The sequence below is a fragment of the Bombus impatiens genome, unplaced genomic scaffold, assembly GCF_000188095.3.
Source record: "Bombus impatiens unplaced genomic scaffold, BIMP_2.2 scf_0317, whole genome shotgun sequence".
Taxonomy (NCBI): domain Eukaryota; kingdom Metazoa; phylum Arthropoda; class Insecta; order Hymenoptera; family Apidae; genus Bombus; species Bombus impatiens.
The window spans coordinates 664391-677988 of NT_176736.1; the positions used below are offsets into that span (position 1 = coordinate 664391).

At 40.6% G+C, this 13598-nt stretch overlaps 1 long non-coding RNA gene across 1 annotated transcript in view; it reads right to left on the reverse strand.

The window, feature by feature from the left end:
- Positions 1-3736: 3736 nt before the first annotated feature.
- Positions 3737-13598, reverse strand: part of LOC117151597 — a 68198-nt gene continuing 58336 nt past the window's right edge. Inside the window, exon 3 of the long non-coding RNA XR_004461625.1 lies at positions 3737-3955. This is a non-coding gene — a long non-coding RNA (uncharacterized LOC117151597). The remainder of the gene's footprint in view (positions 3956-13598) is intronic.

The following is a 13598-nucleotide window of genomic DNA, read 5'->3' on the forward strand; positions in this document are numbered from 1 at the left end:
GCGGTCCCAGCAAGATTATAGGGTTCGTCGGGTTGCCTCCCGCCCTGTCTCCCTCTGGCCACGCTGTTTGCCCGTAATTACAGGGCCAAACTGCTCTCTTCGTGGCATCCCCCTCTATCTCGAGGAGCCTCTCGTCGAAAGATGCCACCCGCTAGTCTCCTTCTTTCCGTCTTCTCTTCATCTCACCCTTCTTTCTCCTCTTCGCTTCGATTCTCCTTCTTCTTAACTTTTTTCTCTTTATATTCTGCGTTATTTTTTCTTTCCTCTTTACGCCTATCGATATGCTTCGATCGATACTGGATCGAAAGGTTGCTCCGTCGCTGACGATGGTTAATCGAGAGAAAGATGGTAACTTTTCGTCTTAACCAAACAGCCGTTTATTCGCGCGTAGATTGTTTTAGGATTACAGAGTGTGGAAATTGAGTCGAGTTAATTCGACGACAACGAGCGATTTCGGGATCGATCGGGAGGAAAAGTCTGTCGCAGATTGCGATCCCCTATTCGAGTTTATCTCGGATGGAGAACCGGACGTACGGACGTATACGTACAGGAATTCAATTTGTTCCTTCGTCGCAATTACAGAGCCAAATTGTTCGTCGTGGCATCCGAGCTTTCGCCTCTCCGTGGAAATACCACTGGCTAATCTTGCCTTCTTCATCTTCTTCTCCTTCTATTTGTGTAACGCGAGTCCTGCACGGTTCAGTTCGTCAAGCGCCGGCTGTCTTCATCGAACCACAGCCAACATGAAAAACAAACGTTAGGATTCCGTCGATTTAACTCTCGACGATTTCGAATCGTGACTATCAATTTCCATCGTTCTATCTCTTGGGTTTGTTCTGTTTCTGCAAGATACGTACAGCCCCGTTCATAAGCATCACGACGCTTGCGTAAATATAAATAATCTCGAGAAATCCTTAAGAAATTACGAAGACAATTAAGAATTATTATTTCGCTTGAAACTTGATAAAGAAGGGACCCGTATGGACTAGTCAATTTTGCAGAAATGTATTAGGCTGTATATCAAAAGAATATTAATTACGGTTTAATTAATTAAACCTCTACGTTCCTTGATACAATACGTGAAACTCCCTGCTACAAAATGATAGTTAACAAAATGGACATTAATAAAATTGTGACATATTAATTTACAAATTAAAAAACACGAGACGGTGAACACGTATAATTTCAACGAGACGAACTGCCCGCAAGGCAAAACCAAACAATCTTTCATTACGCTGAAACACATTTTCACGCATTCCCAACATTTCTCGTTCGAGCGTCGCGAAAGTTTCCCTCCTGGTCGAAACTGTCGCATTTTTACGTAATGACTACACAGGAGCCCGACTTGCATCGACTTTTTCTCTCACGGTTGGCTGTCGATCATCTCTGCAACCATTCCCGGAGAGACTGTAAAAAACCCGTGGGCCACTTTGCTGAACGACGTAACAAGTGACGATATTGCCTGATGATAAAGTCTCGCATGAATTTACGAGGAAACGTGACCGGATTACGGGAACCGTGACAAAATTGCACGCACCATAATCAGCGGGTTTGGTTAATTACTTTTAATTCGCCGGTTAAATTTACGCAATTTTCGTCGGCCACCCCAGTCGCATCGGTTCTGATCGTATTACCTGTGTATATTAATTTTAAATCATACCACGGTACGATATTTACGATTATTGCATAATGAATCGGCCGATAAACGAAACGAAGTTAATTCACAGCCACGTAGTAGGTGTGTATTTTATAGATTCGCGGAACGACGACAGCTGCGACAGCGGATTCCTGGAAACGCGAAGCGTCGAAGGGTTTTGCCCTTCTGCCTTAGTTTCGCGATAAAAACCTCTAGGACCGTACTTCTCAGCGTCTTGATTAAATATTCATTCTCATTGAAGCGAGACACTTGTTGCTTACAAATAGGACAAACCAAATGCTCGCGTTTGCCACTGCGAGACAAACCACTCGTACAAGGCAGATTCTCTTGTTACCGAGGATCTTTAATTACTGGTTTCGGTGACCTAAAGAACCAAAGACAGATTTGTTACCAATTTTCGTTCATTTATCGAGAACATCGGAATTCTGTAAAAACTGCTTCGATGTCCATAAATGTACCTCGATTTGAGTTGTTTCGGTTGTGAACAGATTAAGGCTGAATGGTCAGAGATATTTATAGAGCTGTAAATATCTTTTTTTTTTTTGTAAGGGTTAAGTTTAAAATAATAGGATTTGTCACGAGAGAAGTTTTCTGGAAGAGGGATAAGAAAGTTAAGTAGAAGAACGGTGAACGATTGTGGAAAATGGAAAAAGATAGTGATGATTAAAAGAGGAAAGAAAAGATTGCTGATAATTCAAAAGGTTCAGAAGGAAACTGGTACGAGTAACAAAATCTGTAATTTGAGACTACTTAAGTAAAGTTGAACTTCGATACAGAACTCTCTGTATACTATAAAACATTGAAGTATTTGATGTTATTATTATATATGAACAAATATTTCTACAGTTTTTGCTGTACAATTAAAGTCGAAGTTAAAGGAAATATTTTCCTTTGCGTAATATGCAATAAACGATATGGCATCTCATTGGCAACTTTCCCAGAATCATCGATCGAGAAAAAGGTTGGCCAAAAGAAGATCGCTGGGAAAGCAATCATCGAGAAAAATCACGATCGGTATGTAGCAGTATCGTGTTAATGAGAAAAGGAATGAGTCTGCGAGTTCGTAAAATCGTGCTACCTTTCCTGCTGACTTGTTAGCATGTAAGACACCCGATGGAGTAAAAAGCGTGCATTTACGTCAAAGAACACGCTTCCGAGCGAAAGGAACACTGATAATGCTTTATTCATGCCACGCATTTGACTTCTTATCCTTTTTAAGTCTGAAGTGCTCCCCTTACGAAACACCGCGTTTCTTTCTCAGACGACGTGTAACAATACCAGTCTTGTGATCGTACAACGGGCAATTCCATTTTGCGATTCAAGCTTCGCTCAATACCGTCACTGTCGATAAATTAACCGCGCGCGAGCAAAGTGCATTTCATTCAAATTGAGTTATTATCTGTGTTACGTCGTTGATATTAGCTTCCAATCGTTATATTTTTATTATGCATAGCCGTTCACGCCGTTAACGAACGAATCAATAATCGTTAGCAGTAAACGTTTGCTGAAAGATCGTTTGGATAGCGAACAGGACTTTAGATGGTTTTGAAATCACGGAAAAGCGACGTTTAATCGTCGAGCGCATTGTGTCGAAACGCGGAATAAATAAAAATGCAGCAATTGTATCAGTAGCGATGTTACTTCTTGTTAGATAAATGCGTCGATGCAACATGTGTGCTGATAACGATGAATTTGTTGTCGGAATATGAAACTCGTTTTCATGATGAACTTCGCTATTTCCTACGTTGATAAAATTTTTAAAAGGCGCAACTTTGTCCCGTCTTGCAAACTAGTACACCAAGAGATGTAATTATACCCGAACACGAAACCTCAATTGTAAACCTCCAATTAGCAATTAAACCTTCCAAATATTTGATCCATCGACCTACCTTCGTATACGCGAGCCATTTTCGTTTAGCAAAAAGCGGCGAAGAAATTCGAGGAGTTGCACTTTTATAGTCAAACAGCCCTTTGGGCGAAAAAAACATACGATCTTTTTTTCCTCGAAACTCTTGAAAGTTCGACGAAATGCCAGATTCGAAGACAGACTGGATTAAATCTGGTTTTGTATTTACCAATGTATGGATGATGGTTGGCTAAAATTGACGTCGGTTTGTCGAAGTATTTCCGTGAGATCCATCGACCGGTGATAGCAATACCGTCTGCATTTGAAGTTGAACTTAACGGCGGGGACAAAGTTTGCAGAAATCTTCCATCACCTTCACGGTTTCTGTTGAGGCCCTGTGAGCTCGTTCACTTCGCCGTCTACTTCGACCCAGTTTCAGGTTTGCTTCAACCCTGTTGGGAACACGGCAGTCACGAAACCGGCGATGCAATTTAAATATTTTATATGCAAGGTAAACATATTTTAAAAAGTGCGTCGATTCAGCTAATTGCTCGACCGACATCCTGCAAGTGGTACACCAAACGACGCTCGTGAAATCATTACCGCAAGTTCGAGTTGCGGTAACTATGCATCTCGTAGAAGCTTTTGTCCGTCGATTCGACTGTGTGCATTTTTATTTCTGGAGAAGTTTCCAGTGGAATTGGTGTAAATACGTTTGTGCGATAATTTCTGTTCGTATGTCAACTTATATCATTAAGGGAGACAAATTATCCGATTATCGTGTGTAAAAAACATTATGAAACTGCAAAGGAGGAGACATAACTTGTCAATTTACAATTATTATTAGTCAGTAAATTATCGTTTAAGAGACCTCAGCTTAATATTTTTCGCACACAAAGTGCTGTTCCGTTGTCGTGATTGTAACCGAGCGTGTCTATGTACTTTACATAATGTTCCCATAAAATGTTAACGAGAAATAACATTTTATTTTCTGATAAAGCTAATCTGTTTTTACGCGGTCATAAAAATCAATATTTGTTATTTGAAAAGATGCTAGCACCATTTTTGTAAAATAACCTTTAATAACGCGTAGTCACTGTTATTTATTTCTGTAGCTATGTATAAAGATATTTCTCTGCGTAAAAATTCCTAAATACGATATTCCGTACTTTTATTTGTGAAATATTTTAAAAGACGAGGTGCATCGCTTCCAGGATGCGACGTAGGCATCAAAGAAATCATGTACACGATCTTGTCTCGCACGCAACAACTACAACAAGCACAAAATGATTAGAAAAAGGACCAAATAACCCCAGTTATACATGTTATAGCGAACGATAAATATTCGGAACAGTCTACTGTGAATATTCGTCTTGGCACGGTTAGCTGGCAAGTAACGAAGCCAGCGAACGTTTATTTTTGCACTTCATAGACCAATAATTCACGCAGACCGTGGCCACCGATAGTACGGTGGTTCTTTTCCCGGCGAAATACTACGCGCCGTTGAAATCGCAATCACGATCGATCTCACCCCCGGCCTCGAATAAATCAGACGTCCGGCTTCCATTAGAAAATTCACTCCGCGCTCTCGTTATTAATAATAACGACGCGATATTTTAATCTCGTCGAATTCGTTCGTCGCCATCGTTCCATCGAACCACATTTGCAGATTGCCATGGGGGTAGTGGCTCTGCTCGATGGTCTTGAATCCACCAGATAAAACATTCACATATACTCATAACTATAGTAACGTATAGTAAGATAGGATTATTCGAGCCACTCTAAACCTCGACGTCATAAAATCTAATCTTAAACAGAACGATCAAACTTGTTGTATATTACGAGATTAGTCTTTTCGTATCTTTTAACGTAATAATGAAAGAATGAGAAAATATCGTACATCTTAGAATACTGTAAGAGAAAATATGAAAACCTAAAAATAATTCGAATAAACCTATGGCAAAGTTATCAGAAGTTTTTTGTTTGAAATAAATAACAAAATAATCTCCAGATACAAGGTGATATATACACGCTATTGAACTATACTTTCGTAATGATCCACAACCGAATATATTAACATTGGACAAAAATCTTGTTCTTTGATAAATGGAAGTTATATTAATTAAAGTTATTATGGATTCTTAACTTCGTCTAAAATCAGACGATACCAAATTGGGGGTTAATAATTTCCGAAACACTTTTATGCTTTATCTTACGATATTTCATGTAAGTGTGCTGATATTTATAAACAGGAGCGTACGTGGTTCCGGGTGCCATTGTTCGCAGAGGCAAGGGAAAAAGTTGCGTGTAAAGTAGGAAAAATATGGGACAAGGATAAAGCGTGCGACGTCGAGGCAAGCTCTTCGAGGGAGGACTCGGTCTCTCGCGTGGCGGAAAAGGGCCAGCGAAGACTCGACGAAGACGAGGAAGAGGTAGAGACGGAGAGGAAGGCGGCCAAGGGGGATAGAGCTGGAATTCCGGGATGAAATTTCTTGGCGCATAACACGAAGCGTCGTTCGGCAACATGCACGGTGAGCTGGGCGGTGAATTCCCGAATTACAAGTCTCTCATTTGAATAAACGTAGCGAACGACACGGGGCACTCGTCTTTGTTTTACGGCCGGACGCGAGCGGTGACAGGGGAAACGCTCGAGCTAACATCCGAAGGAGGCGTTAGACGTTGTGAAACGTGAAATATAAATGAAGAGGAGAGAAAAAAGGAAAAGACGGAGAGAGAAGAGAGTGGTAAAAGCACGAAGACGGGCGGAACGGCGACCAACGACTTCGGTCCACGAACAACAAAGTATTTCTTGTCAGGATAACGCGAAACGTGGGTGGATCATTTTGTGTATACCGTATCAGACGACTCGGTTTTACTTCTTTCTCTATGCTATGCGACACCGACTGAATGCGAGTTCAAAAACCGCATATAGGAAATACGATTCACCTTGTATTCCCTGATCGAGTGATACGAGCAGAAACCGAGGGAGTACGCGGATCCGTGTGATTTTAAGAAAGCACAGGGGGGATCTATCTGAGAGACGAGAAACAAGCCTCGATGCGTCCGGAGAATACTGTGACAATACTGAATTTCCTATGGATAGTGGTGCATCTCTGTCTCACGATTATTTGCTTCGATTTATTGTCTAAAATCGGACGAGATGCTTGCTGTAAAAATATCTAGAATATAAGATAAGAACTATGTGCGAACTACAACTTATGCTTAAAATATTGACGTTTCTCTTATTGATCGAAACACGTGATTTTATAATTATTCTGGTAGTTGTGATATTTTAGTAAAAACAGATGCGGAATTGTTTACTGAGAATAATTAGAACTTAATTTATACGAATATATGTAGAAGGTTGAAATTTTGGTTATTAATTCAAACAGGTAATTTGAGGTAGTCGCATTAATGGTGCTTAAAATATTCACTAAATATAACGAAATAAAACGTTATAACGCGATATGTAATACACAATTCAATTTGCCAATATAATAATTCCCCAACTTATTTTCGAAACATCACGGACAAATTTAAATTTCCTGCGAACATGTATGTGTTGAATAACATTCTGTAACACATTCTCCGCATAGCGTTGTGGAAGTTTGCAATCGTTGAATAGGACCATATAAATGTACGACAAACGTAGTAATATATTTAAAGAGAAAACAATATCTATCCCTCGGTATACTATGATTCAAATATCAAAGATAAATTCGAATTCGACGAACCTGTTCCCTACCTTGAAATATCCACGTATATTGAAAATCGCAGTTCTAACACGTTTTTAAATACAGAAAAAAAATATGCAGACACAAAACGTCATTCGATATTCTTCTAACTTAGATATTCGTAAAAATTTGTCCTGCAGCTTCTTCTAACATGTCGAAAAGCAATTTTTCAATTTCTCTTAATAAAACTTTTGTCTATCTGTAAAATTAAAGGAGCTTTACAAAACTTCATCGGAACCGAAGTTAAAGCGTTCGCGGCCTGCCAGTTGTTAAAATTGGCCGTATAAAAATCAGTCACGCGTATAAACCAGGCGGAGTCGAAAAATTGAAATATTTCCTGCTGATTTATTTCGCGATATTTTCGCGATATTTGGCGATCGATCAAACCCACCAGAAATTCATCTCGAATCTCCGCATCAAAAATTCCCAGCATGCCCATTGTGCGGCTATAACAATTCAGCCTCGGTCTCTTTTACCCGGTTGCGGAGAAACAGGCCTACCCATCGCAAAGCATGTACAATATTAAGCAGCCGCCGCCGTGCAGCAATATTACAGGAGCGGCGTAGGGGTAAATTCGCATGGTTATTTTATGCGCTGCGGACGCCACATTTCAACGTGGGCCCAAACGAAACGCGAACCAACGATCCCCAACGACGTCTCGAGTCTCGACTCAACAACTCCATCCCAGCTTTCCATTATCGCGTCTCCTTATGATCTATCAATCTCGGCTGCCGGCTCGTACGCGGCCGCCGCGTAATAACAACTGGGCCAATTTGCATACGAACCTCCGCATTACATTTACCACGATTACTGCGTTGCTCCTTCAATATCTGTAACCGTGTAACACGAAGAAGAAACCGAAAGTGTTCCTCGGCGAAAACGACGAGGGTCCATCAGAATTTGCGACCGGTAGCCGTCTCGCTAATTTTCGTTATGATCCTCTGCTACACGATTCCGAGGTTAGGCGAATTTCGAACCGAAGAGAAAGACGAAAGAAAGATGCGAAGAACAAGGACGAGAATCAGGGCCCCTCGTAGCATAATTTCTAAATTCTTCGAGCGTCATTTTGTTGCGTCAGATAGGATAAGATTGGGTTTTAAGATTTAATTGGGTTGTTTAGATTCTTACGATTACAATGATATCATTAACGTGGCTATATTCGAACTGAAAATAGCGCTTCTACTCATTAATTTTCTACGACGTTTCGTTCTATCTCACAGACTCCCTGTTTTTCGCTTTCAGCTACGTTCTAGTTATAGGATAAACGAAAGTTAAATTTCATAAAATTACCTATTCGGTTAATTGAGAATGTTTGGTCGTAATTCTGTAGGAACTGAAGCGCGCGCTACTGTAACTTGAAATATTTTAGTGAGTTTGATATTTTCTCTTGTGCCTAAAGCACGTGATATTTCCCATCCTTGCGGTGTCTTATAAAATACGCGTAGTTTCATTATTCTACGCAAAGTTTCAGACTGAATTTTCAGATGTTGAGTAATCGTACAACCGTGTCCTGCTATATTAGTTCAATTGTATAAAACGTCCATAATCTTTCTTACGTCGAACAACTCGAACTCCACTATAACTAAGAAACGCGTATAACCCGGCAATCTTCTCGGACAGTGGCCACCACGGCGTGGCGCCATTCCTCTCTGGGAAAGCGACGCGGTAAAATCACGCCGGTTGGAATTTTACGATGTTACGGGGCTCAGAAAAGCATTTATTATTTGCGGTCTTAGAAGCGATCCTCGTTATCCTCGTTACCAAGGCGAACGCCTCGACAAGAAGCGCCTTTTGCGAACAACAGAAGAAATCCAAAAGACTAGGTCCGGCGCAAGATGAGGAAAGAGAAAGAGAGAGAGAGGATCCTCAACGAGTGAACGAGCTAGGGATGTAGCGAGAGTATGGGTGCGCAGAGAGGAAGAAGAGAAAACAATAAGACGAAAAGAGGAGGTGGAGGGTTGAGGAGGTGGAAGAGGATGAGAGAAGCTGTGGAAACCAGGCAGAAAAGGAAGGAACGAGAGGGTAGATAGGTACTGGCGGTGGAGTAATAACGGACTGCTCACCATGATTATAGAGCACGAGGCAGCCGGTACGTTGCTTAAATCAACAGAGAACAGAGCCGGAGGTTTCACCTGCCGAATCAATTTTTACCTCGTTTCGAGTTTAGCCGTCCCGTTTTCGTTCTTCGTTTTCTCTCTCTTTCTACGTCCTCTACTATACAGCCAGTCTTCACCCTGCATTATACCGGCCGTGACCGGTTTTCCTGCTTACCGATTGCTTTTTCACCGGATCAGAGCAACTGAAATCTTTCTCTCTCATCAAGTTCCTTTTCCACTTCTTCTTCTTTCTTTTTTTCTTTTCCCTGGCCGAACGATGAAATCACTTGGCGCTGGGGAGGTCGACTTTTCAAGGACAAGTTTAATATTCCCCGCTGAACGCACTTGTTTGTCATCATCGGGGGGTAGGATCAGAATCCTCGGGGAGGAAAGAGCCAGGCAAGTAATGAAAATATTCTTACGAGGGAAATTGAATTTCACGTTCGTCTGTGTCCTCTTCGCGTTCTGTCCGAAAATCTGTGTACAGGGTGATTCAGACAAAGTATCGAAGGATTTAGGAAAATTCAAAGAGCCAAACGTGGGTGGAAGCACGAAAATCTGTGGATTAATTAATAGGTTGTTCAGGTTGGAGATGTTTTTCAAGTTGATTTAAATTGAAAGACAAAGAAGTGAATTAGATACAAAAGTTATTTTTCAGTCGAAATTTTATAGACGATATTCAATAAACGCGTTTATTCTATTCTCTACTGTAGTTCATAATTCACCAAATTTTTAGAAAACATATTTATAACGTAACAAATTAATATTTATCAAGAAAAATTACCAAAAATATTCAGGTTTTTAATGCATTATTTAAATAAATGTGTTTTTCATTAAATGTTATACGTAACTGAATTCACCACACAACAACAATCAATTTGAATATTCCAACATCAAATTGAATATTCAATTTGAAGATTTGAATATTCCAACCCTCAATTTCGAGGGATGTTTTCAGTTCTTCAACATAAACTATTCCTTAAAGTGTTGTAATATATGTTACACGTTTCTCCCAGAACTCTATCTCCAATATAAATTTCATAAAAATCAATTTATACTAATTTGATATGTTCCATAGTTGAAATTAGTTTGATTTGGACCATTCCTGGCGCATATTCGAATCGATTCTCGCACAGTACGTGCTTATACATACCGTGTATAACGTCTAGGAAATGTTAGTACTTTGTACTCAAAATACACCACGAGTAAGATCGTTGACAAACAACCTTAATGATCATCCCAGTTTCTAAGTTTACTTAGAAGCAGCTCGACGTAATTCGTTCCATAACTCAGCGAGGATACGCTTCAAAAACGGAAGTTTAGAAGACCCAGTTTTTGTTAATTTCAAAGTACATCGAGGAAAATTTTGAGACCACGTCTTGCGCCTCTCGCGCAACTTCTTCACCGAACCAACGTAACGTAACGTAACGACCGTGCCGAGAATAATTAGAACGAAACAAATAAATTTAAATAAAAAGGAATCAAAGAATATACCTTTTAATCAGCTAACTTTGCTGCACTCTTTCTCTGATTCATCCTGTATACGCGAGCCCGGTAAACGGGGATATACATCTTTTTAATCCAATTAGCTTCTGTTTCTTTGACAGCGTCCCTTTTATATCAAACGCATCTAGTCGGCTATACCCCTCGCCTCGCGTGCTCGGCTACTTTGGGTATTACGTTTCATTTTCATTAAAACGTAGAAAACTTTTTCGGTAGGAAGAAAAAAGCCCAATTAGAAAAAGTGAATTACGAAAAACCTAGATACCGAAAGCACAAACGAAAAAAGAAAATCCGAACAAACGAAGGGAAAAATGTGGTTAAGAGTTAACGATCGAACACAAAGCGCGTTCTCTACGCGAATCTGCATGTACACTCTGTTGTTTGTAAGTATTAGAAGACTTACAGACAGCGAGATTAATCTTAGAAGTAGGTAGAAGATAAATTAACTATTTCGATATGTGAAATAGTCGATACAGAGAATAAACCGATAGATTCGAAGATACAACCCTTTTCACGACCATTACTGTACTATAATTCTAATTTTCAATTTTCAAACAAGCATTTCTGAGTTTCGTATCTAACTCGTACCAAACTTTGATTCTTAATTCGTATTCGTCGCGTTCCTCTTGTTACCATTATAAATAATTTGCACAAGTCTTCGTTGCACTGCACGTTTCACAATGATTAGCCATTTTCTGAATGATTTTAGCGAATTAGCACAACCTATATAAAATCGAAAAGCTCATAGTTATGAGCGAGAGTGTACGCTTCCTTTCCCAATCTATGTGAATTTCTTCATTCAGAATTTCTTCGTGCAGATCAGCAAAGTCTAAAGGCTGGCTGCCACATTATCCAGGCATTTGGGGAAGATCCCGAGACAGTTTGAAATTTACGAATGACTACATTATTCAAAGGGACGAGAGGGGATACAGTAGAATTTCCTCATTCCCGTTCGTCGAATGTAGATGAAGGAGAGAGGAGATCGACGTTTTCGTTGCTTTCTTTCCATCGTTTCTTGACCAGAGCAGCCTCGTATCCTCATATCCTTGTATAGAACATGGAACAACAGGGTCGGGTTTATGCGAGGACATCAAACCAGCCGTGGCGTGGGCCGGATATCGACGACTTTACACGACCAGAGAACACAGCCACGTTTTCTTCGACCCGAGTGGCTAAAGGGACATTTTCCCTTGCTCGTCGCGAGTCATGAATTTCGTCTATTTCGCGGTTTATGACCTTCTTTCCGGAACAACGAACGCTTTCCACGTACTTGCAGCCCGGAATACGACGAAACTATTCGCAAACTGGCCAACGTACAAGTCGAGTACGTACTTGACTTTCGGTTCCCGTGGTTTTCCCCGTCATCATACGATGCCCTCGTGAAATGGCGTACCGGGTCATCGTTGACCCAGCGGGAGCATTCCAGTCGCAAATTGATCCCGATCGGAATCGGCGATTCCGATGAAAAAGAGCGCGCGTTTACGAAAAAATCCCGTATCCAACGTGCGTCGTTTCGATCGTAAATTGGCGACAAACGGCCACAGCTAAAAATGTACGATAAGTCCGTGTGCCGTTAAGAAATTTATGTTGGTCCACGCGGAACGAGTTATCTTCGGAAACGAGTTATCTTCGGGACGATATAAAAATGATTTTCCCCGAGACTTACGGCTTGTTGTTCTGTGCAATCTATCGGACCCGCTTGTTGAGTTTTTCGATATTACGGTATTATATTAGGAAGCTTCTCGATCTATTTTTCGTATTATTGCACTGAAGGAGTATATGTGGAGAAACATTGTAGGTCGATTTTTAACCATTTTACGGCGACTTGTGTAAAAAAGGAAAATACGAATTATTCTACTATTTTATTGTGATTTTTATACGAAGGATAGGAAAAACAAGGAACGTTGCGAAACAGTTTTATCGGTAAAGTAAAATTCGAAATTTTAGACTACCAGTCAAAGTCAGAACTCCGATGAATTTGATCGTATAAAATTTGTAGTCTAACGAGATTTTGGAGATATTAATTGTGTCACGTTATTTTAATTTCCTGTCTCGTTTGAATATCAGCTTTCTGTTCGATATATCCGAAAATTAAGATATTCTTCGAAAGGGAGAAAATTTTCGACGCAAGAAAATTCCAGATTTTCTACCGTAAAAGAACTGCAATTTAACAAATAATACAGTACGAGACAAATTAGCTTTGAATCGAACAAAAGCCTTTCGAATGATTTATATTGAAACTTTATCGAGAAATACGATTTTTCCCCTTCCGAAATCTCGCTGTTTTATAATTCCATCGAAGAGGAGACTGCACTTCAAAACCGACTTTTTCCATTTCCAACGTGCAAGTGTGTGCGTACGGTTATGAACGCGCGATAACGAAGACAATGAACCGTGGAAACAAACATCATGGAAACTTCGCGGGAATTAGCCGGGGGATCCGATCGTTACAAATTTTATTTGCGACGATTAGCGAGGCTGGTGGACACGGTCTAACGACACCGAGGCGCAAACACGGCGTGCAAAATTCAACGAGAGGCCGGCTGCCGCAATGCTATTATCACGTCGGTGATGAGTCGGGATCGATTATTAATAACGCATTAACGCGTACAGGGAACGTCAAGCGAGCGTGTTTCCGGTCGAGCGGGACCGAGCGTGACAGCAGGCACGAACGGAAGCGAAAACTCGCGCGAAGGCTGGCGCGCAAAATAACGTTAAATCTGCGACCTGGTTGGTTATCAGACGCGACGAGTAGCACCTCG